The sequence below is a fragment of the Saccostrea cucullata genome, unplaced genomic scaffold, assembly GCF_032062105.1.
Source record: "Saccostrea cucullata isolate Sc308-1 unplaced genomic scaffold, CSIRO_AGI_Scuc_v1 ctg287, whole genome shotgun sequence".
Taxonomy (NCBI): Eukaryota; Metazoa; Mollusca; class Bivalvia; order Ostreida; family Ostreidae; genus Saccostrea; species Saccostrea cuccullata.
Window position 1 is genome coordinate 10 of NW_026930709.1, and position 19576 is coordinate 19585.

A 19576-nucleotide genomic window follows, 5' to 3' on the forward strand; every position below is an offset into this window, starting at 1 on the left:
AAGTCATCTTATTTTTGACAACTTTATTGATATTTTGCTACAGTGCCAAATTGTACACGTTAATTCTTAAAATGTTCATATGTGAACCTTTATTGATTTTGTAAATCTTATAATAATCCGGTCCGTTTCCTTATTATTTATGAAAAAGATGCCAGACCCTTATTAGATAGTGACAAAACACGGTTTTAAGCTGCATAACAACACTATTTGAGATTGACGTACATATTGAATATGAAATCGTGTTAAATTACACAAATGAATGACGTTCTTATTATACGGAAGAAATCTAATAGATGTACAATATGTATGGGAAGAAAAAAAAACAATAGAAAGTGGTTGAATTAACAAAGAAGATAATTAAAGAATAAATACAGGAGCAGAACAAATATAAATACAAATTTGAGAAATATAACAATAAAAGAATTGGGAAATAAGGAAGAAAAAAATGAATGACGCTTGCTACATGCAGTTGACAGGACGAACACAAGAAAGAACATACCCCCGGGAGATGGAGTAGTGAATATTTACCATGGGAAAACTGATTACACAAATTTTTTGGTAGGTACAATAAATTTTTGGACAGATTTAAAGATCGCAACGTTTTCTGCCAATGAGAGATTTTGGTCACCATATAATAATATATTGGAGTTGATGTAATACGGAAGTGTATATATAAATCTATCTCTGAGATCTTTAAAATAAGGACAGTGTAGGAGAAAATGTTCAGAAGTTTCAATCTCACCACAATTACAGTTTGGGCTACTGACAATATTTCGAGAAAATAAATGACTTTTTAGTGAGCTACAATCGAGTCGTAGTCTTCTGTGCAGTATTTGCTCCTTACGTTTGCCAGTATAATAATATTGACGTGGTTTGTGATTTGGATTGTTGATTAGAAAGCGAAGGGTTCTGTTTAATAGAATCAGATAATCGCTATTTTGTTTAAATTATCATATTGAAACTATTCGTTTGAACTCAGTATGTAAACTTTATATCCAACATTTTTCAAATTCGAAGTAAAAATCATTGCTGTAGATACAGTATATTAAATATTTATAGAATTAGACAAAGTAAGTCAATTTTGAGAAATATGATTGTTAAAAAAGGAGGGCTTGTCCGGGATTTGAACCCGGGACCTCTCGCACCCAAAGCGAGAATCATACCCCTAGACCAACGAGCCGCTTGAGAAAACAACACAATAAGAAGATTGATATGGAAAGGTAAGTTTATCTGTCAACGCGTTTGTTTGAGAGACGATGACAGCTGGCCTCTTAATTGATCGACATTTTATCTATACACGTACACAGTAAAAATATGAAACTAACACTGCTAACACTCCCATTAATAAATTCTGTTCAATATGATTCCAAAGAAATAAACAAACAGACGGACAATGGATTTTTTTATTAAGATTTTTAATCTTTTAATGAATTTGATCAACAACTAGAGGAACGTAGATAATACTTACTCAGGGTTCATGTCACATATTTATTTATTTGATTCTTTCTTTTAATGATTTTCTAAATACAATTTCTAAATCCATGCACATTCTTTTCTCTTCTTAACTAATTATATATATTTTTAAAATATTAATTGATATGTAGTTCAAAATATGTTATTATGATTAATTTGTATGTAATTTAAATCCTTATGATCCATATGACCAAAATAAAGTTTAAAAATGTTTCAGAAGAAATTATTTTGTACAAACAAATATATAGTATTATATAAGAAATCAATATTGTTCAGAATGACAATAATGTAATTTAGCTTCAATCAAGGCTTATAAAAAGTTTTTCCATCGCAAATATGAACAACAGAAGCTTATAAATGTTCTCTTTTTCTTTCATTGAAATGGTTATTACCAAATTTGCAACAAAATTTTCCCATGTCAAGCATGCAGTTCATATTGCTTTAAGTTAAAAATCAGTTTTGAATTCATCCAAAAAAAAAATTCATTTCACCATGGCATTTCTTGAAAAAATAATTCTTTATTATAGTTAATGATATTATATTGTGAAAAATCTCAAATCTCAAATATATTTTTAGGAAATACAAACTTAAGCACCAGGTATGATTTTTCTAATTGTAAATTAATCAAAAATATATTTTAGAATAAAAATTATGGGTGTGCAGGTATTTGGAAACATATTTGTATTTTTCAATAATAACTTCTTGAATAGTGTAAAAAAAAAAAACTTGCATTATCATTTGAAAACTTCACAGATAGTTTCACTTCTAATTACATAGTCGTATCATGCTAATCAGCATTGATATCTAAGGCTGGATTACAGGAGACTTGATGCCCTGTTTTTCTTTACTTTCATGGAGAAAAGATAGAAAAACCAGGAATAACTTCGTATGCTATATCCTTCACATGAGTTATACCAGCATTAATAAAATAAAATAATGATATGAAAATAATAAAATATTCTAATATAACATTGTAAACGTACTCTTTTACAACATACCACGCAGTAAATAATTCTACATAAAAACTAGGTAAGCTTTTAAAATCTTTTTTGTTAAACTGTAGTAAAAATGTTTCCATACCTAAATTACCAGTCTTTGTCAAAAAATAGTTGAATATATCTTTCCATAAAAATTCTTTTGCCAAAAATATTTGGCTAAAACTTTTAGTCTAAATGATAACATTTTAAAATGAATATCACTTATTTTCAATCCACCACAATGTTTTTCTCACCAATTATTGTTTTATACGAAACAAAATTCCAGACAAAATTAGAACACTCTTTTTGAATAATTTCTCTTGCCCAATTGATTACAATAGCTCTTTCTTAAATTGATAAACGTCTTTGTCTCCATAAATTGATAATCTAATTGATTTTTTGCTCTTTTTCATCCCAATTCAAATGTTCACATTCTATTCTATTTTTACAAAAATAAATACCAAGAATTTTCATGACATTTGTTTGAGAAATACTAAGTGATATTTTTTCATGTTCTAAAATATCTCCAGTTCCTATACACATTATTTCAGATTTTTTAATATAAATTTTGGCCCCAGATGCTTTTCCATCATACAAATCAAAAATTTTTAAAACTTCAAAAACAGATGTTTTGTCAGAGAGAGTCAATGTTGTATCATCTGCATGCTGAAACATAAGACCTGTCTTATCAGACATTGGAATTGGAATAACCTCTATTAATCGTTTTGTTTAATAATATAGCTTAATGGTTCTGCTGATAAACATATAACAAAGCAGATATTGGGCATCCTTGTCTCACTGAATTCTTGACTGGAAAATATCTAGTTAAAAATCCGTTACATTTTACAGTACTATATATGTCAGTATAAAAAATGCATATCCATTTTCTAAAATATGGTCCAAATCCAAATAATTCTAAAACTTCAAATAAATACCCATGACTAACCCTATCAAAGGCCTTTTCCTGATCAATTTTAACTACATAACCTTCAATATTATCCATATCAACTAAATCAATAACATCTCTAATACTAATCAAAGTGTCAGCAATATCTCTTCCCGTAGTGCAGCAAGTTTGATTTTCAAATATAATGTTTGGTAAAACATGTTTTAATCTATTAGACATAACCCTTGCTATTATCTTGTAATCGACATTTAGAAGACTTATTGGTCTCCAATTTTTAAAAAGTTTTTTATCACCCTTTTTCTTGTATAACAATGTTAAAATACCCATTTTCAATGAATGTGAAAGATTACCACTTTCTTCAACTTCTTTCAATACCTTAAATAAAATTCCACTCAATTGTGTCAAAAAAGCTTTATAAAATTCTACTGTCAATCCATCAGACCCTGGGCTTTTATTGTTTGCCATTTCTTTTACTGCATTATCAATTTCATTTTTTTTCAATTACATTATCACACATTTCAATATCATCCAAAAAAAAAAAATTCATTTCACCATGGCATTTCTTGAAAAAATAATTCTTTATTATAGTTAATGATATTATATTGTGAAAAATCTCAAATCTCAAATATATTTTCAGGAAATACAAACTTAAGCACCAGGTATGATTTTTCTAATTGTAAATTAATCAAAAATATATTTTAGAATAAAAATTATGGGTGTGCAGGTATTTGGAAACATATTTGTATTTTTCAATAATAACTTCTTGAATAGTGTAAAAAAAACTTGCATTATCATTTGAAAACTTCACAGATAGTTAAGGTCTTCCGTCTTAACGGAAGACCTTATAGTTATTGTACTGTTTCTTATTATTATTATTATTATTATTATTTTTCTGACACGATTTCTCGACAACTACTGGATAGAATTACATGAAATTTTCAGGAAAGATTTGTTGTAAGATACTCTTGAAAGTTCCAAGACAGTTTTTGGAAATTCCTCTCTGGTGCCAAGTTTTGGACCATTTTCCTGATTTTAAAACGACATTTTGTCCACGATTAAACTCAAAAACGGTAAAAGATATCAATGTGAAACTTTCATAATTTATAGATAATGATCAATGCTTTCCAGGACGCAACTTTTCGTTCGTCGTCAGTACTTCCTGTCGCTACCGGAAGCCAATTCAAAAAGTCCAAATTTTCAACTTTTTTTGTTTTTCAATATTTTTCATTTATTTTTGGAATATTAATAGAGACACTTCTATTAATGCTTACTATATAAGTTGTTTTAATATTGGTTAATCTGAACTCTAGATATTAATATTTGAAAATCTGAAGCGGGCCCAAGATGGCGGTTGTCTCTGTCAACTCCGACATTTCGCGAGTAGGGGCTTATGGAGGCAGCTGAGCGTTTGATTAAACCATTCTGACATAAGGATACATGAAATGCAAAAAACTACTTGGACTCTCACGTTGTAGTACGTTGCAATTCAGTGTCAATCTTAAAAAACTTAATTTCCGTTTTACTGCTTTAGTGTTACTAGGCTAGATACGATATGTAATGTGTACAATGTGTTAAATATACTTTCCTAACGCCGAAATAAAATAAAGGTGATAAGAATGTTTTATTTAATTACTTTCATAAAAGCTATTGCACCTCTTTAATAGATCAGTATAAAGAAAGGTGCGAATATTTACGCGTGGCGTTTGACACGAAATTATGAATAGTGGCCCGCCTTTTATGATTCTTAGACAGGTGTACTGTTGCAAAAGTATACACAAGTATATTTAAAGCAGTATTCCCAATAGCTTTTTTTTCCTGAATCGGATGGAAGACCTCTCGTTGCTCGCAACGAGATCGTATCTAGTTTCACTTCTAATTACATAGTCGTATCATGCTAATCAGCATTGATATCTAAGGCTGGATTACAGGAGACTCTATGCCCTGTTTTTCTTTACTTTCATGGAGAAAAGATAGAAATGTCTATTTTTTCACAATACAGTTTCTTAGACTTCACAGGTTTTCTCCATCATATTGAAATTTTACCCGATAAATTATGGTAAATATACTACGTATACACTACGTATATTCAACATATTTACTATTCGTAGAAAAGTCAAAATGTAAACTGGATTTCGATACAATTTTCAAAAACTAAAGAAAAATCATTGATGTAGATGCTGTTTTTTTTATATAATTATATATTTCTATCAAATTCGACAGTAAACGGTAATTGTGATAAAAATGGTAAAAATCGAGGTCTCTTCCGGGATTTGAACCTTGGACCTCTCGCACCCAAAGCGAGAATTTTTTTTTCTCTTTTATTGGTGAACATCAAAATTAATAAACTTACAAACATCTCTTACAATTCTATAAAATCAAGATAAAAATTTTATGATCATAATCAAAATATAAATAATAAAACATCATTATTCAGTTTAACTAAAGGATTTCTGTGCAAAATTTTCTTTGAAAACATTTCCTTTAAATTTTCTTTTCAACAGTACATAATTGATATTGTTGATATGAGATATAATGCTTTATCATGTACTTACAAAGCCTTATCAAGTCCAATTTATTAGAAGTTTGTTAAAATATTTGTCATCTTCTATAAATACAAAATCTACAAATTGATATAAAAAAATTACAAAAAATATACATGCATTAACGTTTTTTACCTCACGTTGAAATGTTCCCATAAATATACTTTTAAAAGTGACTATAAATGATAAATCACAAAATTGTTTTTAAATTCTACTAATTCGTCACATGTTAAAAACAAATGTAAAATTTCTTTATTTTCAGATCTACAAATTGGACATAAATTTGTTTCTGATTTTCCAATTTTGTTAATATTTCATACGTAAAAATAGCATTGTGATATATTTTGAAATCTAATTCAACTAAATCAGGAGGTTTATGCGATTCCTACAATGAGACCCATCTTTTTGTTAAACAATTATCATTCAACAATCCAAGTTTGTTTTTCCAGTATGTATCTGATACAGGCATTTGAAAGAGTTTTTCAACCAATATTTTATAAAATATGTTGGTAGTGCATGAATTGAACAACATTTTTTCTTGCTTAAATGAAATATGGAACTCAGGATTAAAAATATCTCTCCTGTACTCATTTATCAAAACACATTCCTTCCAATCTTCCGGTAAAAAGAAAGTTAATTTGTATAATTATTCTTAATTAATGATACACTTATTTCTGAATTTTCTTCATGTATAATTTCAACAATGCTAGACAACGGTAAAAAACCAGGAATAACGTCGTATGCTATATCTTTCACATGAGTTATACCAGCATTAATAAAATAAAATAATAAAATAATGATATGAAAATAATAAAATATTCCAATATAACATTGTGTTACCATTCATTATTTTCGGATTACAAAATAAACAGTAATTAAAAATATCATTCCCTCTTTCGGGATTATAAACGTACTCTTTTACAACATACCACGCAGTAAATAATTCTACATAAAAACTAGGTAAGCTTTTAAAATCTTTTTTGTTAAACTGCAGTAAAAATGTTTCCATACCTAAATTACCAGTCTTTGTCATAAAATAGTTGAATATATCTTTCCATAAAAATTCTTTTGCCAAAAATATTTGGCTAAAACTTTTAGTCTAAATGATAACATTTTAAAATGAATATCACTTATTTTCAATCCACCACAATGTTTTTCTCACCAATTATTGTTTTATACGAAACAAAGTGAGCACCAAAATTCCAGACAAAATTAGAACACTCTTTTTGAATAATTTCTCTTGCCCAATTGATTACAATAGCTCTTTCTTAAATTGATAAACGTCTTTGTCTCCATAAATTGATAATCTAATTGATTTTTTGCACTTTTTCATCCCAATTCAAATGTTCACATTCTATTCTATTTTTACCAAAATGAATACCAAGTATTTTCATGACATTTGTTTGAGAAATACTAAGTGATATTTTTTCATGTTCTAAAATATCTCCAGTTCCTATACACATTATTTCAGATTTTTAAATATTAATTTTGGCCTCAGATGGGTTTCCATCATACAAACAAATTTTTTTAAAACTTCAAAAACAGATGTCTTGTCAGAGAGAGTCAATGTTGTATCATCTGCATGCTGAAACATAAGTCCTGTCTTATCTGACATTGGAATTGGAATACCCTTTATTAATTCGTTTTGTTTAATAATATAGCTTAATTGTGCTGCTGAAAAAAAAATATAACAAAGCAGATATTGGGCAACCTTGTCTCACTGAATTCTTGACTGGAAAATATCTAGTCAAAAATCCGTTACATTTTACACTACTATATATGTCAGTATAAAAAATACGTATCTGTTTTCTAAAATATGGTCCAAATCCAAATAATTCTAAAACTTCAAACAAATACTCCGACTAACTCTATCAAAGGCCTTTTCCTGATCAATTTTAACTACATAACCTTCAATATTATCCATATCAACTAAATCAATAACTTCTCTAATACTAATCAAAGTGTCAGCAATATCTCTTCCCGTAGTGCAGCAAGTTTGATTTTCAAATATAATGTTTGGTAAAACATGTTTTAATCTATTAGACATAACCCTTGCTATTATCTTGTAATCGACATTTAGAAGACTTATTGGTCTCCAATTTTTAAAAAGTTTTTTATCACCCTTTTTCTTGTATAACAATGTTAAAACACCCATTTTCAATGAATGTGAAAGATTACCACTTTCTTCAACTTCTTTCAATACCTTAAATAAAATTCCACTCAATTGTGGCAAAAAAGCTTTATAAAATTCTACTGTCAATCCATCAGACCCTGGGCTTTTATTGTTTGCCATTTCTTTTACTGCATTATCAATTTCACTTTTTTCAATTACATTATCACACATTTCAATATCATTTTCATCCATTTTTTTTACTCATAAATGATGAAAAATGCTTCCTGCTTTCCTCATCTGTTTTAACTGATGAATATAATTGTTAATAAAAATTGTATTCTACGTATATCTAAAATAGATTCTATGTCTGATTTTGTAACACCTTCATTGTCTAATAATTCTTTAAATGAATTTGATTCTTGTCTAGATTTCTCTAAGTTCAAAAAATATTTTGTACATTTGTCAGATTCATTCGCCCATTATGCTTTTGATCTTTATATTGCTCCTTGGCATTTCTTTAGTTCAAAATCTGACAGGTCTTGTTTTAAAGTTTATATTTCTCTTTGTTAATATTAATACCTTCTGCAATATTTTGTGACAACCTTTGAATACTATTTTGTAATCTGTAATATTCTTTATTTCGTTCTTTTGCTCTACTTTTGCTAAAACTTTGTGAAAATGTTTTAATCTTGTATTTCAAATTATCCCAACATACAAGTGTTGAAATCTCAAATAAATGACAAGATTTTTCTCTTTCAATTATTTCAATTACTCTTGATCGGTATATATGTATCATCATTCAACAATGAATTATTGTGTATCCATAAACTAGGTCCACGTTCACTTGTTACATTATTAAAATATAGCACAACCATTGAGTGATCACTTAATGTAGTCTCAACATAATATATAGTTTTAGCAAAACCAGAAAGACTTTGTGAGACTAAAATATAGTCTATTCTACTCTGAAACTAAACTACTTTCTACAAGTAACTTTCTAGAAAATGTTTTTACCTTGCAATTTCTTTTTCTCCATAAATCAACTACATTGTGCTCACCCATCAAATTATAAAAGAATTTATAGGACTGATCATAAACATGAGATGTCTTTCCTGACCTATCTAACTCTGAAATGGAATTATTGAAATCTCCCAATATCAATAAATTATTAGACTGGGGAATATCTTGTGAAAAAGCTTGAAAAAATACCGCTCTTTCTTTTGTACAATTTGGTGCATAAATATTAATAACATCTATGTTTTCATTATTTTCATTATAAGCTATGTGTAAATAACTACCATCAAAACCTTTCATAAATTGGACTTTATCTTTTACTTCATTTCTAATTAAAAATGCTACACCCTTTGATGTTGTGTCAAAATTGCTATATAGTAAAATACCATTCCACAAATGTTTATATTTTTCGATAAAATCATCTTTCCAATGCGTTTCTTTAAACCAATAATGTCATATTTTCTTTCTTTAAATATAACAAATACCACTTTCATCTTATTCACATCACACAATCTATTACAGTTCCAAGATGTTAAAATGACCATTATTAAGAGGGAGAGAAAAGCGTTTATTGTCATCATTTCTATTTATTTTTCTTTGGCTTAACCCTTTTTTTTACTTTCTTCTTTCTTTTCTTTTTTTCCGTGATTACGACTTCATTTCCGGTGTCCGAGTCTGTCTCTGAAAGCTGCTCCTCCGATAATTCACTACCTAACTTTTGATTGTTGTTGGGCGCACATGTTGAGGCCCTGCGCGGTACACATTTCCTCTTGCTCAACACTTTCTGTATTAATTTTCCTCTACTTTTGCCGATGAGTTCTCTGATTCAATGGTTCTGTTTACTTCTGGTAAAGGTTCTGTTTTTGTCTTGAATCGATCCTGTTTCGTTCTTTTCCGTCATCTCCGTATCCTTTTCCGTAACGTAGACGTCCACTTCCCTTTCGTGTACCTCATCTGCTTCCATGTTTGATAGGTTGCAGGCATCTCAAAAACCATTTAACTGTTCAATTATTTACAATGTTCAATGTAATAAACTTACAAAATATAAACATATATACACTATGCCTCCCACTAGAACTTAGAAGACAAAAGTTCACTACTTACAATTGCCACAAAAGGTCAATTTATGCGGAGCCTAATTCCTTCGTGCTCAGTCAGCTCACTACGATAAGCAAACCGGAAGTAATAAAATAATAGTGTCATTTAATTTTGCATCATTAAACTGCTGTTTTCTAGAAATAAGGAGTTTCGGTTCACAGGTAATAAACATTCTGTAAAAGATTGAAATTTTCACATAATTTTAATTAGTTTCATGATATGTGACACAATAATATTTAGGCATTGGAAGGAAAATGTAAAGGAAAAATAAATTAAGTTAAGAAAATGTTACGAAAGACAAATAATCATGGCTAATGAGTTCAGAGAGAACTAATAACAATAGTTCAATTAGATCACATTTTGGAGACTTGATCAATCTTAACAGTAAATAATTCTTATATTCAAGAACAAAGAATCATCCATATTATCACACCATTTGATATGGTTGTTTAAAGCATAAATAATTGGTCTACTACAGTACTTAGTTTGAAATATGTACATAAATATGTTCTTGTGTATTAATTTGTCTGGAAGAAATTGAAATAGGGGAAGTTTTGCGATCATAGAAAAGTAAATTTTACCATAAAGTTAAGTGTATAATTTGCCATCAATATCCTTTAGTAGTAAAACGTCATAATGTAAAACAAATGTTGGTGTCTTTCAGGTCCAGTTCAATTGAAGAGCAACTAAAATAGACTGAGTTTGCTGCTCAATCCAATTCACGTTTGAGATTGAAGTATTGTTAAAACAAATGGGATTTATTAAATCATTTATGAATGAAACTGAATACTGTTAATTCATAAAACGTCGTCGATATATTCAATGTCGAATTGAAGGTCGTATGAAGAATTTTTTTCTGTTCCTGAAGTTTTGTTTTTAAATAAATCCCGCTTTATACGAATATGATACAGGACTGCTAATAACGGAAAATAATCAGAACCAATGGCACCATGATGTATTTTGATAACTCAGAAGTCTTTATTACGTGGAAAATAGAAAGATTATAGATATGACATATTATGAATGTATGAATGAGCAAAACACAGTTAATCAGATATTATCTTAGGTAATAATGTCTGTTTGGCAATATTAGACGAGTAAGCATATTTATTGCAAACGGTGCATAATCAACCTGAATGGTCACATACATGTATTACTATTAGTACGAGAACTCAGTTACGCTCTAATTGTCAGAGTTGTTTTTAAAAACTCAACAATTTCAAATCATGCTTTATCAAATTTGTTTAAAAGAATTTAAATCTAAACAATTTATTTTTTGATTTGGTACATGTATAACGAATTTAATATGTTATAAAAAGTTTGCTGATTTTCTCTGAGAATTCAAAATTTTGCTTTAAGGGAAGAAATTCGTTTTAATGAATTTCATAATTCATCATTTCAAATCGTTTAATTAGTTTTAACGGATGCATAACATCTGTTATATCATTAGAGATTTATATATAATCTGTGATAACAGATTGCATATTCTAGGAGAACTAATCCAATCAAAGAGTAATAAAAGCACAAAAACATTTACATCTGAAAAAGTCGCCATAAAGGAGTGATCATCCACTGCCCACCCGACACACCTGGTCCACAAGAATTTATATCATAAAGTAATTTTGATATTAGATACTTGAGAACAATCGAGTACAAAACTATGATTACCCACCTTATTTCGGTAGCTGTTCAAAGAGATAGATTTACTGCAATCTTTAAAATTAATTTTAAAAACTGTTCTAAAATTTGAATTTGTTATAAGGGATTATAAAAATTGTATTCACGAATGAAATTCGTTTAAACAATTTCGACAACCAGTTAATATAATATATAGCATATTTCAAAAAAAATTATAGGCCCTATATGGACTTCCATAAATTAGCATTATAACAGAATTTTTAAATGAATAAAATCAAGATACATAATTATACTACAGCTCTAAGCTCTTTCTAAGCTCAAATGGTTTTTCAAAAAAATTAAGGTCACATTCTTTTTGCACTAAAATGAGCATTATCGACCTTTAATGCGAGATACGGCCCTATGTGTATTTAATATCTCGTGTTAAAGGTACATATTCTTTAAATTTAATATCTTAAAGTTTTAAAGTCGATGTTTTGATTGAAACTTCAATTAAATATGGTATAACATCTGTATGTTTTCAAAACAGGTATTAAAAAATTAAATGACTAGTAATCCAGCTTTCTTTGATACTGTTTTGAGTAAATTTTCAAATTAACATCTTAAAAATAAGTATTTTTTGAAGTACTTTGCACACTTTTCATACTCATCATGGTTTTGTCGAAATGTAACCCCGAAAAATGACAATGCTGCAAAAGAGCAAACACAAAAAAGCATTGTTCATTTTCTCAAATAGTAAAATGTTACCTTTGAAAAGACAGTTCTTTTACATTTTCGATCTGAAACTTTGAAATTTCGCTGTCTTATGTATCTTTCATGATGCGAGATTCATAAAGTAACCCTAAAAATGCCAGCTTTTTAACATGAAAAGCAGTCGAATAAATGAGAAATACTATTATTATCTTGCGCTTTTTAGTCATGTCACTGTACAGAAATACAAAAGTAGTGGTTTGCACTAGCTGTTTTCGAGTCAATGCAAAGCAAAGAACTGCTTGAAAAAGAGAACAGGTACGTTAGACGGCTACAATTGACGAGAAATCACGAAAAACATTTTGGGAACTGTCACAATCAAAAGAGTATATGAAAATCCTACCTATAATTATCTGAATTACGTTTTAAGTTAGTTAAATAGCCTTAAAAGTAAGTTAAAAATCGCCCTTGAAATATATTTTGTTGCCTCGTCACATTTTTGCATAATAACAATGTGACGTTAATTTTTGTGAAAATTCCTGTTTGTAAAGTGCGCGGAGCTGTAAACCTGAAAAAAGTAAACAAGAAATACTTAAGTTTTAATATATTCTAAGAACGTATTATAACATTATGCAGAGGAGTGTAACAGTTAATCACATTTGTTTAAAGATTTTTTGGAAGGTCATTTCTCTTTGACCTTTTCTTTTGTGGAAGGATCCCGAATCACCTGAATAAATGTCACGTCTTTCATCAGTGACTCATCTGTCTGTGTTGCAACCGTTCCAGAAGACACTGTGTCATAAGGCCGTCGGTAGAAATATTCACCATTAAGTATTCGAATTATTGTCGTAATATTAGGAAGTGCTTCTTTCTTTATTTGTTCCCATTCTTCGTCACTACAAGAGGTATCTTCCAAATATTTAATGACACAAAAATACCGCTTAATTTTATTTGTCGTGCTATTTTTTTTTATTTTCTTCTTGCCAGTATTTTGCATTTTTGATAAAAGAAAATTTATGCCGCACTTGAGAACAACAAGAACAAATGTCACTATTCCAGGAATTTTCTTGATGTCTATTATTTTCCTCCTTTTGTACTGTCTTCTGACACAATGAATTTATACAGCGAATTCGAGGAATACAGAAAATGTCCTCAAACAAAGAAATGGCGGACATCTTCTGGTAAATTTTCTGTGATCCTTTTACGTTCAAGACAAAGGAAAATGTTTGTGACATTATTGCTATGAGGGCATTAATCAAAAGGAGATACGATATAACAGTGTATAGAACATACACTATGTAAGCCAACCACGGTATCAAAGCTTCATTTAAAACGCCAACGTCCTCCAACCCTATACCCAGTTTAAACATGGTTAGAATAGATTCAAAATAAGTTTGAAATTCCTCTGGTTTGCTATCAGATCCGATAAAAAAAATATGCATTACTCCTGTAAACCCTATCAGTTCAATTGTTATTATTACAGCAAAAGGAAGAAGATCGTCGATTAAGGCCTTTCTTATCATATATGTGAAACTCCCAAAGTACTTAAATGGAGTCAAAAAGTATATTGTAAAATTCCATCCACAAATTAGCGCAAATGTAATATGAAAGTTCCAAGATATTTTCAAAAATGTAACAAATGCATCTCCTATTAGCCCTATTGACAACACAAATAAACAAAATGTAAAAACTAGGTTGTGTGTAAATAGTCCCTTTCTTCCACTTTGACGACACCTGTTGATTTTGCTTGAAATGGCACATAAACAAGCAAGAAGATTAATGAAACCCACTACTCCATTGGCACAGCTTGTAAAGTAAAATAATAATTCACTACGTGTGCATGGGTTTGGATCTTGTTCACATGAAAGGCTTTCGAATTTCAGAATGCTGATTGCTGTCAAGAATACCATGTACAAAATGTGGCACATCATCCATATCAAAAACGGATACTGATAAACTTTCCATTTATGTTCTATGATATACTTAATTGGTTGTTGATTTAAAATCTTAAAAGCTTCTCTTCTGTTATAACCCAAATCAAAAATCATATCTAAAACCTTGGGAATGTCCCGACTTTCTGCATTCAATGCTGCACTGTTTTCAAAATAAGTTATCAAATGATCGATTTCTGTTACATCGTATACTTTATCGTCAAAATGGTCATTTTTATTAAAATTCGAAAAACAGTAAACATTTTGAAGATTTATGATTATTTCGTACAGTTCACTAACTCCTAATTTTGCAGACAACTGAAGAGGTGTTAATTGATCTGCGTTTGTTTTAAACCAATCTTCCCTCCTCTTCTCCATCCTATCTTTAATGTCCGAGGTCATTAAACTTTTTTCGTAAGCCTGATTGACTCGCAGGAAGGCGCTTTTAATATGTTCGATGTTTTCTGGGTACAAGGCTCCATATTTTATCAAGGAATGAAATACATTATCGTCATTTTTATTTTTATGCATTATTATTTCTGCATCAGATACAGAAAGCAAATTTGAGAGAATTTCATGTGAAACCTTGTCATCTTCCTTGGCTACTAGGGCGGCAACAGAGAGTGGGAGTTGGCCTATCATAAGGGTATTTTTGTGTTCTTGTACTTGTGCACAGTTTGTCAGCAAACTTCTTGGCTGGGCTTTGAATATTTCTGATTTCATTATTCCTTTTACAGCATAAATATTTCCCTTAGCAATTGCAATATGCAATATAGTCGGTTCTTTTTTAGAATTTCTTCCTTCTTGGAATGGATTGTCCTCCGTTTGAAAAATAAAAGGTGTGCCGCGAAGATTCGATATTTTTGTAATAATATTAGTGGTTTTCTTACTTTTGCATTGGACAATTAGATGAAATAAAGAATGTCCATCTTCACTCTTTTTTCCTGCAAGTGCCTTCATCGCTTCGTCGTCAAGATTCTCGATTTCCGTAAGTTGCTGGATTATTTTTTGTTCATCTCCATTTTTTATATATTCGTTTAAATCTTTCATGATTTTTTTCATATTTTCTTCTTGTTCAAGGTTGCTGGTTCCCATTTTCTCAATTAGACAATCAGAGTCGAACAGAACACAACTAAGAAATTTGAACGAATAAAAAATTCTTTGTAATTTTTCAGCGTTTAATTCATTCTCAGAACAGGGTCTGGCTATATGTTAGATGTTCCAGTTCTCTGAAATTATAAAGGAATTTCTTTGAATGTAAGGTCACGTAAACAATGGGAGCTTTTTGCAAAACATCTAAAGGATTTCACTATATATTCGTAGTATGCTGATGCTGTGCTTGGCGAGAAGTTTCAACAGTTGCATAAGATAATTTTTATGTGTTTCATACACATTACTTAACAACTTTCTAAATCTTTAAATCAAAGAAATATACTATATACTTTCTACTGTCCAGTCTTGTTAGAAGGAAACCCTATGAAGGTTCAACCTAAAGTAAATTATTATTTGTATAGATACTTTTAAAAATTGTCAGATTTTGTAAGTGTTCCTTTTTATTGTTGCTTTAGAGTGAGTGCAATTTAAGTTAAGTTATGAAGTTGAACAAAATATGTTTCACCAACAAGTGAGATATATACAATGTCCAAAATAACTAATTAAAATACACTTAGCAATAGTTTTGTCTCAAAACATCTAGTCCTCCAATCCTCAAGTATTGATTGGAGAAATGTTATTTCACTTATGATTATGGCCATAAATTGTCTGTAACTGTCTACTTTAACCTTCGCCATAACTTTTAAACCATGACTTCATATTTGGTATGCATACTCAATTAATTAAGTTCTTTCAAATGAACCAAAGTCAATTATCTTGTGACCTTGACTGTGGCCTACCTGGTATATGCTAAAATAGCATTTCTTTCGCCATAACTTTTGAACTATAGGAGATACAGACTTCATATTTGGTATGCATACTCCACTAATTAAGCTCTTACAAACACACCAATGACCTTGTGATCTTAAATGTGACCTATATGCTAAAAATAGCTTTTTCGAACTTTGTTGCCGCCGAGCGCATAGTTTTTTTTTTACAAACACATCTTGTTTAAAAGAAAACCCCTGTTTATGTCTGATTTTTTTTCTAACAAGCATGACGTCCTTGTAGAGCGAGAAAAAATCGCTTGATTTTTCAAATATAATTTCTAAAATTCATGACCTTTTGAATATAAGGATTTTTTGTAAAATCTATGGTCGTTCTATGGTACCTAAATTATATGAACCTGTAATTTTATACACGTTTTATTACTTTTCAGCTTTCTTCCAGGAAAATACCATTGGCTATAAGAACCTGGTTTATTATATCACCGTCGTCAAAAGGATGAATATTTCTGTACTTTAAATATGTTCTGCAAAATTTTTAATGATAAAATATTTTATAGAAACCCTTACCTTTTACCAATGGAAGTTGAATAGTAAAAGATTACATCCACTTCAAGACAATCTTCATTTATATTTCCTAACGTAGTTAATTTTTTTTACGAACAGGAAATCCAAAGAAATTATTTAAGCCTAACTGTCATATGTTCATTTGCAAATGTTCAACATGTCATAAATACAATCAATTGTGGATTCCACGTATTATCTAATTTTTTTGTTTAAATAGGACCAAAGTTTTTAAAATCCTTGCACTCGTTTCCCAGTAACTCTGAATGATTGGTCGAACTATTTACACATGAATGTTTTAATAAGAATATTGTGCACATCTTCTTGTTTGGATTTGCACTTTTATTGCTCAATAATGCAGTTAATGCAATGCATTGATCCTCGGAACCAATTTTAGAAAATACGATCAACAATCTTTGATAATTTCTGTCAATTAAAATAGAATGAAGGAAAATTCACTTGTAAGTGATCATTACATGTTTCTTATAATTTTCACTGATACAGTAAAACTCGGTTATAGGAAGTCCTGGGGACCTCTGAATTTGTATATATTATTATAACAGTAACTTAATCCGAAGGGTCGTATCACGTCGAGTTGACAGGCTCGGATCATCAGATCTAACGAGACGCGAAGCGTCGAGTTTGATCTGATGATCCGCGCCTGTCAATGAGACGTGATACGGCTCTTCGGATCAAGTTACTGTTATAATGATAAATTTATTATATACCCCTTTATAACTAGCTAAATATTGCAAAAGAAAACTTTAGAGATGAATTGTATAATATTTATCCATAAAACAATGCATAATAACAAGGGACATTTTTAACACGCAAGAAAAATAACGTCATGTTTCTGCGTATTACGTCATCAGTTTCGGAGAGTGGTGATATGGATTCAGAAAACCACAGTGTGGTGATCCGGAAAGTAGGATCACGACGTCACGTGATTGCATAAAATCCAAAGTAAGACTGAGTGATACGCATTAGGTATATTATAAAATTCGCTATATCCGTAATTCGTTACATCCGTACAACGAATTTGTATAACCATATATAGCGAATTTGCAATATGAATGTTTTCCTTCAAGTATTACTACCAAATATGTTAGGGAAGCAAGTATTACATTACACCTTCGGTAACTAAGGTTTTGTTATGAATTGAATTTTATCTACAAGGAAAATAAAGTCAGTTCAATTGATCAAATTTTGACATCTTTGAAAGTTCGTTATAAAAGATGGATATTTCATTATTTTTTACCGCAACTGGACTTAAAATCAGTTTGCTATATCCGTAAATTCGTTTAATCAGAGTTCGTTATAACCGTAAAATTTTACAAAGATTTGTAAAGAGTTTTGCCGGGGACCCAGAAAAACTTCGCTATATCCATGAATTCGCTACATCCGTGTTCGTACTAAACGAGTTTTACTGTATTTTTTGAAAATTTCATGAAATCTTTTAATTCATTTTCCACATATATATATATATAGATATAGATATATATATATATATATATATATATATATATATATATATATATATAGATATAGATATAGATATAGATATATATATATATATATATATATATATATATATATATATATATATATATATATATATATACTGTATACAGGGAAAATTTCGCCTCCATTTTATATTCGCCCCTTTCGCCCTATCCTCATTTAGGCGAATTTTAAACGGGGCGAATTCAAAGAATAAAATATAATTTCTTAAACAAAACTATGATTGGGCGAATTTAAAACGGGGCTAAATTGTTTGCGAGTGTAAGAGGGCGAAAATAACACGGGGCGAAAATAACCCTGTATACAGTATATATATATATATATATATATATATATATATAGGCAGTTATATTAGTTCAAGAGTTGTTGTAATTTGTGCTTTATAAATAAAATTAATATCATCACAACATGTATTGGTAACAATCCTCTAAAAAACTAATGTCCAAATAACTGTATCTCACTTCCATTCTCAATGACCGTGTAGTGTAGGACAGCGTTGTGAGAATTCCATCGGCATCGAAAGCAAGTTTTTAACTTGTCTAGATAGCCGAGCGGTCTAACGCGCTGTTCCTGCACTGCTAGGAGATAGATTCCGTAGGTCGAGAGTTCAACCCCGGGCTGGGGCGGAAGTGAGTATCCTTGTAAAAGTGAATTTCTCTGTGCTTTCTATATTAATATTCCTTCACTTAGGGCAGTTATATTAGTTCAAGAGTTGTTGTAATTTGTGCTTTATAAATAAAATTAATATCATCACAACATGTATTGGTAACAATCCTCTAAAAAACTAATGTCCAAATAACTGTATCTCACTTCCATTCTCAATGACCGTGTAGTGTAGGACAGCGTTGTGAGAATTCCATCGGCATCGAAAGCAAGTTTTTAACTTGTCTAGATAGCCGAGCGGTCTAACGCGCTGTTCCTGCACTGCTAGGAGATAGATTCCGTAGGTCGAGAGTTCAACCCCGGGCTGGGGCGGAAGTGAGTATCCTTGTAAAAGTGAATTTCTCTGTGCTTTCTATATTAATATTCCTTCACTTAGGGCAGTTATATTAGTTCAAGAGTTGTTGTAATTTGTGCTTTATAAATAAAATTAATATCATCACAACATGTATTGGTAACAATCCTCTAAAAAACTAATGTCCAAATAACTGTATCTCACTTCCATTCTCAATGACCGTGTAGTGTAGGACAGCGTTGTGAGAATTCCATCGGCATCGAAAGCAAGTTTTTAAC

The 19576-nt window shown here is 30.0% G+C and overlaps 1 non-coding gene across 1 annotated transcript; it reads right to left on the reverse strand.

Annotated features, from left to right (window-relative positions):
- Nucleotides 1-1108: 1108 nt before the first annotated feature.
- Nucleotides 1109-1180, reverse strand: Trnap-ugg (transfer RNA proline (anticodon UGG)). Its single transcript has one exon. It is a non-coding gene; the product is annotated as a tRNA-Pro (tRNA).
- Nucleotides 1181-19576: the final 18396 nt, after the last annotated feature.